The sequence below is a fragment of the Triplophysa rosa genome, linkage group LG24, assembly GCF_024868665.1.
Source record: "Triplophysa rosa linkage group LG24, Trosa_1v2, whole genome shotgun sequence".
NCBI lineage: Eukaryota > Metazoa > Chordata > Actinopteri > Cypriniformes > Nemacheilidae > Triplophysa > Triplophysa rosa.
In genome coordinates this window covers 10,186,083-10,199,862 of record NC_079913.1, presented here as the reverse complement: position 1 = coordinate 10,199,862, position 13,780 = coordinate 10,186,083, and the positions used below count along the sequence as shown (strand labels likewise).

The following is a 13,780-nucleotide window of genomic DNA, read 5'->3' as shown; positions in this document are numbered from 1 at the left end:
AACTAATTGAGTGTTACTTATCTACTACTGATTCTGAAGAACTGATGAAAAGTGGTGACGTATCAAGGAATTATTTTCAGAGTTATTAACCTATGTTGCAAAATTCTGTTTTTCTCACTAAATGTGTTTTATCTAGACTGTATCATTCTCTATGGGTGATTATAGTCTAATACATTATTATGTGTCAAATATCCATTATAAAATACTCATTATTACATTTGCTTACACAAATCAATTTATCCCAAAAATGGTTAAAATGATTTTTTGATACATGTAAGAACACTTGATGAACGTAATTATTACCTTTAAATGTATTATTTACTCAAGTATTCAAGTTAAAAACATATTTTGAATTATATGAAGTATATGAGGACTAATGGTTGTGAATTATAATAATGCATATATAAAAAGAGAAAATGAGACAAAATTCTATTAAATATCCAAATAAAATGATGTCCTAGTGAACATCTCTGATTTCAAATGAATTTCTAAGGGAAAATATGTTGAATAATTTATAATCTGTCAAGATTGCTCTGTGATGTTGAATACCACTAAAGTGACAACAAAATGGTCTCCCAGGCCTTTATCCCAAGTGGTGTGAGCCTCAAAACACAAAGACTGTGTGTAAACTGGCAGCTTGTTGGAACAGGTGTGTCTGTGTTTGATCTGTGCATATGCTTCCGTGCTGGACGTTTGCAGGGCTGCTTTGCCATGATCACACAGAGGGATGTGATGATTCACACAGGAAAAGCACGCACAAATGCAAATACACAAACATGTACACAAAAACAAACATGCGAATGCTGTTAACACCTCTGATTAGAAAGTGACACCAGACAAATACAGGTGATAATGCTTTTTTCTAGTTAATACCTTACTTTTAGAATTTAGTGGTTCCAGTAATATTTTTGGCTATTGTATGTGCAAAAATATGCATACACAGTAATATGATAAAATATGCATGTTTTCCCTTCCCATAACTTTATATATTTGTGGCATTTACATTATTATAAATTGTCTGTGATGCTGTATCTGCCCATCTGTTGCAAAAGGAGCTGTCCACAAGACAGGTGCTGAACCTCAATTCAAAGATCCTGTAGAACTACATAGAGACATCAGAGCTTCCAGAGCAAAACATGACTATGAGTGAGGTTAGGCCGTTCCTACGTCTTTATGGTTATATACATACATAAATGTACTGATGTGTTACTGATTTTTATTGACCACACACATTTTGAAATTATCTAAATAAATGTGCCCACACACTAAGCAGTATTATACGGATAGAATTTCATTACGAAGAGTAACAGTAATAACAATACAAATAAATAACTACATAAGAATAAAAACAAATAATGACAACAATAAAAATAAATGCCCATGTTGCATGTGGGCCTCGGGGCCCTGGAGCCACCTGTCATCGCCTTTATTCATAACCTCACCCACTCAGGTCTGCCATGAGTCAGGGTTGTTTTTGGAGGGTATGAATAGGATGATGTTGTAACTAGCACCATCTTGTCACCACTGAGTGTTCATTACCCCCAGACTGACGTCAAACCTCCATGATTAAGAACAGACACCATCAGGTATCACCATCCACCCCTGACACCATTTACACACCACCAACACCTTTTGACACTTTTTGCATGACAAAAAAGCATCACCGCATGTGACGGTGAGAGAAAAACATGACTTATTATATGCTTTAACTTAACCAATGCCTAAGGTACAGGTGTTTTAGCAAATAATCATTCTTATAAAACAAATAAACATAGCACAAACTTGGAACTACCCATTTTATTTTTTCAAAACTTTTAAACTACAGCTGCCTTAGATTTTATATCCGAGCTCTTTTATTGGAAATGTGGGATTTCATTTGTCTACAGCCTGTCTCAAGCCCCAGCTTTAGGCTAAGAGCCATTCGCTGCATGGACAGCAGTTACCAAACGCTCGCATCGCCTATGTCCCCGGGCTCCGATCTAACAGCAGCTGGAACAAACACACTTTATCAAATAAACGTCAAAATATGTTTGCCGAACTAGTCTGCCATTACACATGATATTTTTGCAACCAACGGCAACAAGAATTGAGGATAAAGGGATGGAAGAATGTCTCCGGTCTGACGGCATTCTTTCCTTTAGCTCATCCATTTGTTTTGTGGCCATCCCTTCAAATCAAATGAAGGATAAAGGCTGCAGAGAAGGCCGGAAACCATTTGAACTGATAGTCCCATGGATCATGAAAGGGATGCATGTGGGTGTAGGTGGAAAAGTGTGAGATGGGGGAAATTTTTGAATGGCAACTGAAGATGCCAAATGGGGCAAGAAGTGGTAACCCTATGCTTGTAGGGTGTGAGACAAATCATGTGCATCTTTCACAGTTCAGACACCTTAAAAATTCCATCACTAAATCATAAAAGCTGTATGTGGACCACCGGGAAAATGAAAACAAAAATCAACTACAGATTTTAGAAAATATAACTTCTTAGACACAGGGACATAAAAGCAGCTGGCAAACCTAAGCCTATTCAGTGGCCTAAGTAAAAATCCATTACAGATCCAAGATCAAAGAGTGAGAACAGGCAGGTCTCAGAAAAATCCTGATTTTGCACTGGGGATTGTCACGTATCGATCACAGAAGTCTAAGCTCAAATATTTCACCTAACATGTTTTAACTGTACATATACATTATTCTCTACACACTAAAAATCAGAGCCGATTTTTCTCAGACAGATGGAGAGCGCTGCATCCGTGGTTCGAGTCATCTGACTGTTGGGTGCCAACGTGTGCATTATGAGAGAGAGAGATTCAGTTGTCAGGTAGGAGCAGTATCTAGTGGCAAGAGTCCTTAACTGCAACGTCCTGCCCACACTAAAAGCAGACTTTTTCCAAAGACTGTTGAAATGAAGGAAGGTATATTGACTATATTAAAGAAAATAATAACAGCAGCTAAAGCAACACTAACTTTTGATGATATGGTGCTACCATGACTACCATGGTGCTGAAACAACTATGTACTGTGTTGTTCCCGGAACACCATTCCTATCCAAGATCATGTTTTACTCATGTAATTCCTGTTGTGCATGCTCATGAGTATCTTGTCTATATTTTTGTCTACTATTTTGTAAATTATCTATCACCATTTGTGCAAAAACATAAAACAAGAAAGTGTTGTTAGAAGACTTATAGTAAAGCATCTATATAATGTTTATGCAGTGTATGAACCTGTCTGTACACAAGACTAGACAGAAAATGCAAGGTTATTGATTGAAGTGTCTGATAATCTGCGAGTGGGACCGGTGCACTGAGGTGGGTCTGTCTTGACATTGAAGCTGTCCTTGACATTGATGCTAAATGGAAACGGATTGAAATTCCGACTCTACACATGAGCGGCCCGTTAACATGGTGCTTATCGCTGAAAAACCAAGGGACAGCATGTCCTGCCGCTTATGCCCTGCTCCCCATTTATCATGAGCGTCTGCGGCAGTCTCTATCTCTTTTCGCATACCTTTACTTATCCCTCTATATTCCAATAACCAGTTCCTTTGGCCAAACAAGCTGAAGTTATTGAAGTACGTTTTACGAATGGAACAAAAGAATATTGTATAATCATATCCGTTAAACTGTAGATCTATCATCCTTTATGCTGTACGAGATCGATCATTGTCCTTCTGTTTCTCACAAGTTGACGGCTGAGGTAGATAAGCATTCGGCAAGAGCAGCCAACTCAAACCCGCACAATATGAAATTTAATGAACAAGCACTGGACAATGAGGGATGATATTTCCCTTGAGCATCAGCTATCCTGACTGGCTTGATGAATACACACCTTGTGTTAATGGAGTTCTTCAATGAAGTGCAAGAGGCGCTCATCTCATCAATTACAATACTAAAGTTATATAAGCAGCCACTTACCCCATTCTTTTTGGCGCACCCCGCAACATTCGTCCCATTTTTCTTTCCATTGTCAAGTCTTGTGCGTAAGCTTCTTCATTACTGAAGACAAATCTAGCCGTTTTACCACCGCTCACGGACACAAAACATCTGTTAGATCCCTGTTCATCATCACATTCACATAGCTGTACTGTATCTCTGGCTGCAAGGCGTGTATTAATTTGAAAAGATGATGAACATGATTGTCATTAATGATCGCAGGTATAAGATTCACGCACGTGTAATTAACATGTTTAAATGACTGCTTCTTCATTACGCTCGGAGCACTCACAATCACAGCTCAATGTGTGCATGCCTGTCTAGACTGAAAAATAAATAACGTTACTAGAATGTGATGGCACTCACTGGAACACATGGAAGATGTAAATAGGGCAGAAAGGGCAAAGGAAACCTTTAAAGAAACGCATGAGAAGAGAATACCGGGCTCATTTTGCTGACCAAGACTTTGTGTGTGTGACTGTGTATATACCCCATGCTGGGACACAAGAGCAAGAAAAAGAAATCAGTCTGTCCTGCTGAGATCACAACCTGACCTCTCTCCCATGCAGTCTCTATCAACCTTTCTTCCACTCTCAATTTTCTTGCCATATGCCTCAGTAAACTTGGGGGAAGGGAGCGAAATTGCAGGAGCATCTACTATTATTTTGGTTTGATGCTCTGGTAGGTCTCTTATGATGCATCCATTCAGGAAGAACAACAAACAAACAACTCTTTCGAACAAAACAACAAGACACTACTTCGCATGGAGTCTATGTCTTGTCAACACATATGTGACACATATGTCTTCTTTAAGGCTTCTCATTTGTTTCAGAAAAGTGGCCCTGAGAGTGACCTATACTCTCCATCTCTGTTACAGGTCAAACACCACTACTCCACCATACTATTTTGGTATCTAGATAAATAAAACTCAACTTCTCATTAGTGCCCCTACAACTATCCCTTGTAACACATTCAGTATGTAAGGAAAGAATTTTAAGGCTTAGAGCCAACTACACTGAATGCAGATGTATTATCGTAATCATACAGTAACTGTTCTTTGTTAGCAACTGACATTTCTGGGACATCACTGACTACCATAGTAGGAAAAATTATTGTATCTTTGTTTGTTCTGTTGAACACAAAATAAGATGTTTTGAAGAATTTAGGCAAGCAAACATTTTAATTTTTCCTACTATGGTAGGAAAATGATGTCTTAGAAATGTCAGGTGCTAACATTTTTCCAATGATCTTTCTTTGTGTTCAACAGAACAAAGAAATGTATACAGGTTTGGAACAACTTGGGGGGACAGAATTTTCATTTTTGGGTGGAGTGTCCCTTAAATTCAAAACGCTCCTCCTATAACTACACAAATATCTGGAACTAGCTAGCTAGCTTGTGAGAGCGTAAGACATCACCATCGCAAAACAGCTTGTTTCAATATCACGCAACAAGCTCTGCTAAATTTACAAAATTGCGAATGTAGTAGAGAAAATAGTGTGTCATGGAGATTCATCTAAGATTGTCCAATATGATTCGATCATTGAAGTGTAGCACAGAGTTCAACACAGCATTAATCTCTGTGTTGTATTTTCTTCATTAGATAAACTTTCTGCCTGTCTCTCTTTTATAAGTCATTACATTAGCCAATAATAGGACTGGCCTGGCTCCCCGCTGGAGAGAGCAGCCCGTTAGGCGAGTGGATAATGAGTGTTTTTACATGGGGCTGGGTGGACATGTTTTAGGGGGAAGCCTCATTTTAGTCACGGCGTGTGCAGACAGTAGCGAGAGCGCTTCAATCGCCATGTCTTTCAGGGGTTCCCCAAAATTGTCAGGCAACAAAACGAGCAAGAGATAAAGGATGAGATGAAAAGAGAGAAGCAGAGCGAATGGCCGGTTGATGTGACATTTTTCTCAGAGGGAACTATGCCTGGGCCTGTTGGGCGGCATGATTATTCCAGCGATGCCGTTGTGCCATGCTCACAAATGATTTTGTTTACTGTCAAAAGAACACTAACATCTGACCGCAGGAAGATAAAACAGAGTGTTGTCCATTTAGACGAAAGATTAGAAGACTAGGAGGCTTGTAGGCATACAATACAATGACAAATGCACATTTTTTTGTTTAAGTTAAAAGTTAAAACTTCCATAGTCATTTGCAGGGTTTTACGCCAGAATGAGGGTGGAACATCTTTACAAGGACGAGCTACACTGGCCATGAGACTTGGTCGCCATAGCGACAGCAAGGATGTTTGCATGAGAGGAAGAGGAGGCAGGCATTTGAAAAGAGGTAGCTAGTATATGCACCTTACTCCAGTTATATTAAACAGCTATTGTAGTTCACACCTTAAGATTGAAGTGCAAAAAAGATATTAAAGCTATTTTCCATCTCTCTCTAACACCAGGCTATCCATTGCAATAACTGTGCTCATATGGATGCAGTGGAGCCTGATGGGGCGGACTCAAAACTAATATAATACAGTAGGCTCTGTTAAATAAAACAGCAAATGCATTATCTACTCCACGAGACTGTACAAAACTGTACAACTCTCTTGAACTAGTTAAGCATTTAGTCATTATTAATTCACCCTTATCCTCGTCTTTCCAAATCCAAATAAATGTTCGTATAGTTTATTCAAACTAAAATAATGATTTACTTTAATTGAAATGAAATAAAATATTAAGATATTAATTAACTTTTTATGACTAAATATTGTGACAAACTTGAACTAAACAAAAATCATGAACTAAACATAAATAAACTATATAAAATTAAACAAATAACAAAATACAAAATTGATTTAAAAAAATAAAAGTAATTAACATAAAAACTAAAAATATAAAATTAAAAGTAATTAACAAATTGAAAACAAAACTTTAATAAAGTTCTTTCTTTAATATGGCTGGTTTTGATTTGATTTGTTTACTTGTATAAAAGAACATGCACTCTTTATGAATGTGCTCTAAATAAAAATAGATTATGCAATTTCATGTGAAATAACAAGGCATTCTGGGTAAATTGTTGCCATACTTTGCTTTATAACTGAAATATGTTATGACTATAGCAGGGTACACTATAGTCAGAATTTGTAAACAATAGGCTAAAACAAAATAAATGCAAATACTGACACCAAAGAGACGTGTTGATATCATAACATGCTTGTATCATAACATGCATAACCACAATCATATTAATAATCGTTCTAACTGCATTAGTTTGATTCTTTGATGCAAAGAAATCAGCTTTCTGATGCATGCTGGGATATCGTAATTTCCCTCTGATGGTGCGTGAGTAGTTTCTGAACGAGGACCAAACTGCAGTATGATGGCATTTCTTTGTCTAGCTTTCTTCTTTCCTCTCTTATTAGATTCATAAAACATTTCAAATGTCCTTCAGCCCACCTTAGTGAAAGAATCTGCCCTTTAGTAATAATTAATCCCCCCTAAAGCCGCCTTGCTCACCTTCAGGCAGTGGTATGAGAGCAGGGGATGTCACTGTTGTGTGACTGGGGCATCTAAAGAGGTGTGGTTTATCTTTAATAACATTTGACACACAGTACTGAAACCAGTTTTGCTTGGAAGGAGTTTTTGCTTGGAAGGATGTCAACTTGGCGCTGGAAATACGGAATCTGAAAATGCAATTTTCACAGAGAACTTTTCCCAGGGGAAAAGGGAAAATATTTTCCCTCGATCAATCACACATCCCAATCTTCCCACACACCTAGCCACATAATATCCTCTTATACCTTTGGGCTGGAAAACAGGCATTTAGATGCAGAGCCATATGTCTGTACTAAAAATAAACTAAAATATAGCATCATGTGGGATTAAAGAGAAATTCTGATTTGAAATTACAGTACAATATTACTGTGGATTTGTATCATTTCTGGTTGGTATGTGAGGGTGGTTACAATTAACTAATACATTATATAGAATTTGAGTTACCATCAAAAGAATTTATTCAGCAATAGGGAAGAGTTAAGATGTGCCCTAACAAACATCTCCATTGCATTAGCAAAGTCCCACCCTATCCACCAAATTCCCTGAAATCTTGGTCTTTTGTTTGGTACGATTCAAAACTATGTAGTCATTACAATTAACATGGTAGATGTATTATAATTCAAATGGTTTATGTAGTCATAATTTAAAATATTCAAGAATAAACACAATAAGAAGTATTTCCTTTACACTCTCCATTATTTACAGTGATTCATGTTGTATGAATAAAAATACAACTTATATAATACTGTATATAATAACCATATATCTAGGCTATTCTTATAACGAAATATGACACATCATCACCTGAAAAGTAACTGATGTTTTACTGCCCTACAAAAATGAAGAGTTTGGTTCCAAAATGAGATAACTCCGTTTTTAAACATTTTCAAAAATAATGTTGTTTTTTACGTTATCATGTTTATTACGTTAGTGTTATTTAGCTGTATTTTTTTAGTTATTATGACCAACTGTAGTTTGATTAATATTAATTGGAATGCACAATAAAAAAAAAACATGATTTTTGAAAAATTCTAAAAACGGAGTTATCTCATTTTGGAACCAAACTCATCAAATGCTGATGCATATTAGCGGAGTCTCCGAAGAAAGCATTTAATTATTCTTAATTGTCACTGGAGTGTATTCCTCTTGAATTGTGGAGGCTGAAATTAAAATGAGACACACTGAGGATTTTCTGCCATTTCTATCGAACACTTTTTACACCTTTTGGTTGTATCAACCATTTGCAAAAAATGGGAATTTAAAATTGGCCATTTATTATATAGTGGTAAGATGACTTATTTAACCATTAAAATTACATACGTAAGGAATCCTATGTTCCTACTTTAATACTTTTATATCATTAATTTTAATAGTTTTCATTACATTATATTAAATATATATTATATATATTTTCTGCGAAAGTCAAAATATGAAAATCTAACATTTGACAAATAGCTGGGCGAATTGACCCTTCGCCCGCCCCCTTTTGTTATGTCCGACATCAGCCAAAGTTATTGGCTAAAGAATATTAATTGTGAAAATTATTTCTGGACAAAAATTACATGCACTTTCAGCCAAAAGCAATAAGAACGTCTACAATATGCATTTGAAGTATCTATTGAAGATGTGAAAGTGACTCGGAATAAAGTAAACAAAAGAAAGATCCTAACGACATAATGTCTGGATAGCGCCATTGGTTTCTGACACGTTTAGGCAACGGGTGAAACTTGTGATTATGACCATAAAGATCAAACTGCAAAGATCAAATTCTGGCTGTGTTGATGAGATGCAGTCCTTCAGTGTGGATCATATGACAGTCAGTCTGAGAGGTAAAACTCTGGACAAGTCTTCTTGTACGAGTCTGTTTTAAGAAGTCTTTATTGTTGTAAATTATGACAACTAAGATTCCACTAACATGTTTACACAATCGCGAAGTACTTTTTAAAACCGCATAATACGCAGCCGGTTAAACTATATGGTCGGACAAAATGGTGAATAGCAACAGGTGGCGCATAATATCATCATTATGATTGGTCCGGTCGCCTGTCAATCAAACTCCACTCAAAGGGTCAATTGGCTGTACCAATAAAATTTGTCAAGACAATCATATATAGTAGGGCTATAACAATCCTTTTTAAATTATTCATGTTAAGCATATGGTGGAGCTCAGCCCAACATCTGATTCATTAAAGAGGGCATTTGTAAAGCCATGACACTTTTTTACTGTTTTAATCAATTCTGTATTGATCATGTAATCCTAGTATTATCAGTGTAGGTCCAAATGATCAAGGTATTCATATCCCTACTAAACCAGACAAAGACACATTTCTGGACCCTCGTCAGCATATCCATGTTTCTGTTTGTAAAAATGTACGGCTATCAATTTAATACACTGATTAATTAATTAATATAGTTAATTATAGAAAGATGTGTGAACAGCTTATAAGTCCACCCTGGACCGATTGTTGTGAACTGTTGGACAGGGTAGGGTTTTATTTCAATTATGCTGATATTGGAAGTAAACAAAATATTGACATCTATTGACTTATTGTAAAGTCTGTTCAATAATACTTGTCTGTCTAATTGCCCTCATTTGGGAGTTTATTTCAGCAAATATTGATATATGCAATAGATATGATGACTGAATCATATGTCAACATACAGTATTATGTAATAAATTCAATTGAAGAATTGAAAGAATTGACAGCCATAATAAAAATTAATAGATCTAAATCGCTATGATAGCTAGAAAGGGTATCATGAATATACCCATCACAAAATAGTATGATCTGTCTGTAGGTGAATGATGATCTATTCTGGTCGTTCCCTGCTAAAGGCAAAGCCCCCCAACTTGATTACACCCTTCAAGAGATTGCACTGCACTGATTTGAGAGATTACATCACTTCCGCTAACCGTGCACATATGTTACTGCCATGGCAACGCAGGCGTAGCAAAAGCTATGGAAAGAGCTTCGCTCACCACCATCTGTGTGTATGTGCCAAGGCTGTGTTATGGAGTCAGAAGCCTGGCTACATTCTCTAAGGACCTCTCCTCCGTTGCTTAGCAATATGTGGAACAGTGAGCAGCCCCAATGTGGCAACTGCATCTACTGTATTTCTCTAGTAAAAATATACAAATAAATCACAGCTATTTAGCCACCAAAAGAGTCGTTTTTCCTGATGCTTTTATATATAATCACATTTCAGCTGACATTCTAAAAGGTCATTTATACCAACTGTGAATGTGACAATAAGAACAGAATTATTGTTATGCTGTGGTCTATTTATAGTACTGTGCATACTGTGCAGTGCAGTTATGCATAATCTGCCAAAAATATGCGATTAAAAGCCAAACAACAAGCTTGGAGAGCTGTAATATTATCCCTCACACGAGGACAAGACTCTACTCATTAAAAGTGCATAAAATATATATTCACATTTAACAAATGATTCTAAAGCCAGAGCTTTATAAGGCGTGTATATTATTTTAAAGCATGGCGCTTTGTCAAATGTACAGTCTCATTGCTCTTTCACTGACCTTGAGAGTGCCTTGATACATCAAACGATATTTATACAACAACATTTCCCATGAGGCCTCGCTTCTCGTGATAAAAATGACAGGCTGATTTGATGCAACTGTTCCGTTGCAACATTCAATACAATCTTTCCAATGTGAGTTGTCTAATGAAGATAAATTATAACAACCCCTTATAACCTGAACTGTTTAATCTTGACGCTGGAAGTTCCACTGCAGTGAATGTAAAATTAGTAAATCCATTCCTGTAATAACAATATTGTTGATTTTAAATCTGTCCTAGTTCTGTCCTCGGACCCAGACAGTATCACAGAGATGGTGTTTCTGCTCTGGAATGGTGTAACGTGATGAAAACATATACCTTTGGGTTATTGCACACATTTATCATGTCCGCCCCAGACTTTTCATGGAGCATGTCAGTGATCCGTGCACTTCCCTCGTCTAGATATCTGCAGCCAAGCATCCAGCTGTCCAAGGTCAAATCATAATAGAGATGCTATTTTTATCTTCTGGCTTCTATTACTCCTAACAACGCTTTGGCCTCTAAGGACACGCACGCACGCACACATGTACAGAAACATATGTGATGCATTCTTCTGCTAGCAAATTTAATCACACGAGTGTACATTTTTAGGATACAAAATATCATCCAGATGACTGATCCTAATCCACAAAGTAGATACGTACAGTTTTCTTAACATAATGGACAATAGAAATGCTTACTAACTTTACCTTCCAGGCTTGCATCTCACCTGCTTAATAGATTTTTAACAAGGCTGATAATGCATGACGTTGCCCTTGGCAACTGCAGGGGGCGTGACATATTTGGGCCAACATCTGCCATCCCATATTGCCCCACCAGGTACAACTGCGCTGTGCTGCTGTGGTTGTTAGAATATTTCTCATGGGCAAACATGTCTATCAACCTCTGGGGAAAGGGATCTACTCAGGCCAACAGCTCCTCTTGTTGTTTTCAACTATCAAAGCAAGAGAACTTTCACATATCAACAATTATATCTATTATATCTTAATACGTTGATTGATTCTAACCCAAAACTAAGATGAAAATGCAGAACCAACTTTGTAGGTTATTTCAAGTTCACCATTATGCTGCTGCCAAAAAAACCACATTTCATTAAATGCATTGCTTTGATGGTACATTTCTAAGAACCACAGCTGAGACTACAATTATCGCACCTGCATCTTAATGTGATCTGCTGCTCTGTTTTGATGAGTTTTTCGAGCTATTTCTCTGGTATCACTTGGCAACTGTTTTACCGCACCTCCTCACCATTAATGTATTCCAGAGGAGGATCTGCACAGCTGAATTGGATAAGCCCGCGGCTAGAGCCGAGCAATCCCTGCTCCTCGCTTTCACTAGGCGTGCATAGCAACCGCTGATCTGCCCAACAGAGATACGAGGTAATGACAGACGCAAGAACAGACGCAGGTGAGACCAGGCTCGGGATCATTTGTTAGCCATTGTGGTCCTTCACAAAACAATAAGTAAACATATCGTAGAACGTATTATACTATAAGCAATCGATCTGCAATTGAAGCATGCAAAGCCTTTTTTAAGTGCTCAAGTATGGTTTGATAAAGATCTTGCAAACAGTCACACCGAGCAAAAATACTTTCCCCTACATCTAAATCTCTCCTGCTGGCATGCTAAATTGAAAGAGACATCATCTGCCTCTGAATACACGCTGCTGTCGTGATTCCCGCGCATTCTCACAGAGCAGAACAAATATGGGTTTCTATGGCAGAGAGCCTCTATCACTCCAAGAATTATCTTGCATTATAGAACGACTTTCTCCACCATCCACAGCCACAGATAAACCCTTCACAAGTGAAGTGCAGAGTAAGAGTGTTTTATCTGATTCGAAGGACTACAACAGGATTAGTTTCCATGGGATGAATACAGCTCCTCAGCTTCCATCTCCCCTCCCTTCTCAACCATCCACCCGCACGCACACTCCCACACACAGACGTGCACTTAAGAAAACACATCTCCGATCTCCAGCCACGAAGCGTTTTCCTCTACTTGGATAAGCACATCTCAGCTAAGCGTGTCAGTAGATGATGGGTTTCTCACAGGAACTACCCAGCCAGTAAACCACTACCTTCCCAAGCTGTCCAGAAAGCGCCAAGAAACGACGCTAAAATCAGTGTTGGCGTGAAAACAAATGCCACGCTGTAGGGGCGGGTATTTCTGATGGCACACTCTACTGACCCAGAATAGATTTGGCATCAGACGCACGTCAAACCAGGGACTCCTGGATATCTGAATACAACTTTAGCAGCACTTAACAGAGAAGACATAAGTGCCTACCTGTGGGTATTGTGCTGTTATCTCCTGCTTCAGCTGGGAAGAAGTGAAGAGCAGATCATATGCAACAGAGAGGGAGTCAAAGAGAGATGGAGAGGAGGAGTCTTGTCTGGTATAGGTGGGCAGAGCAAGAGCATGAGCGAGAGAGGAAGGGAGGGAGCGGAGCGAGAGCTGCTGATGTCACAATTCTCTCCTTAGCCTGCACAGAGTAGTGTGCATGTACAATGTGCTATCCCTGTCAAAACCAGACAGTGCATGCAGCTTGTCCAGAATTAAATAGAGGGAGAGAGAGAAAGGAACTCTTGCTCGTTTAACCATGCGCCATCACGAGGCACTTCCTTCGGAATCCCTCCAGAGAGAGTGGCACAGCATCACTGAGTCCTTGGTTGTGATTGGCTATCAAGGACAAGGATGCAGTCAGCAGGGCGATGGCTCTGCCAGCGGTAAACTAAGATGACCCTCTCAGATAGAATTAGCATTCTCGC

General features: G+C 38.1%; 1 protein-coding gene across 4 annotated transcripts in view; it reads right to left on the bottom strand.

Moving 5' to 3' along the window:
* The window catches only part of syt1a (synaptotagmin Ia), a 166,238-nt gene extending 152,860 nt beyond the window's left edge, over window positions 1-13,378 (bottom strand). For 3 of the 4 annotated variants that reach the window (XM_057323824.1, XM_057323828.1, XM_057323826.1), the window contains exon 1: window positions 13,299-13,378. The gene's annotated coding sequence lies outside the window, so the exon portion shown is untranslated. The remainder of the gene's footprint in view (window positions 1-13,298) is intronic. The other variant, XM_057323827.1, reaches the window with a different exon arrangement.
* Window positions 13,379-13,780: the final 402 nt, after the last annotated feature.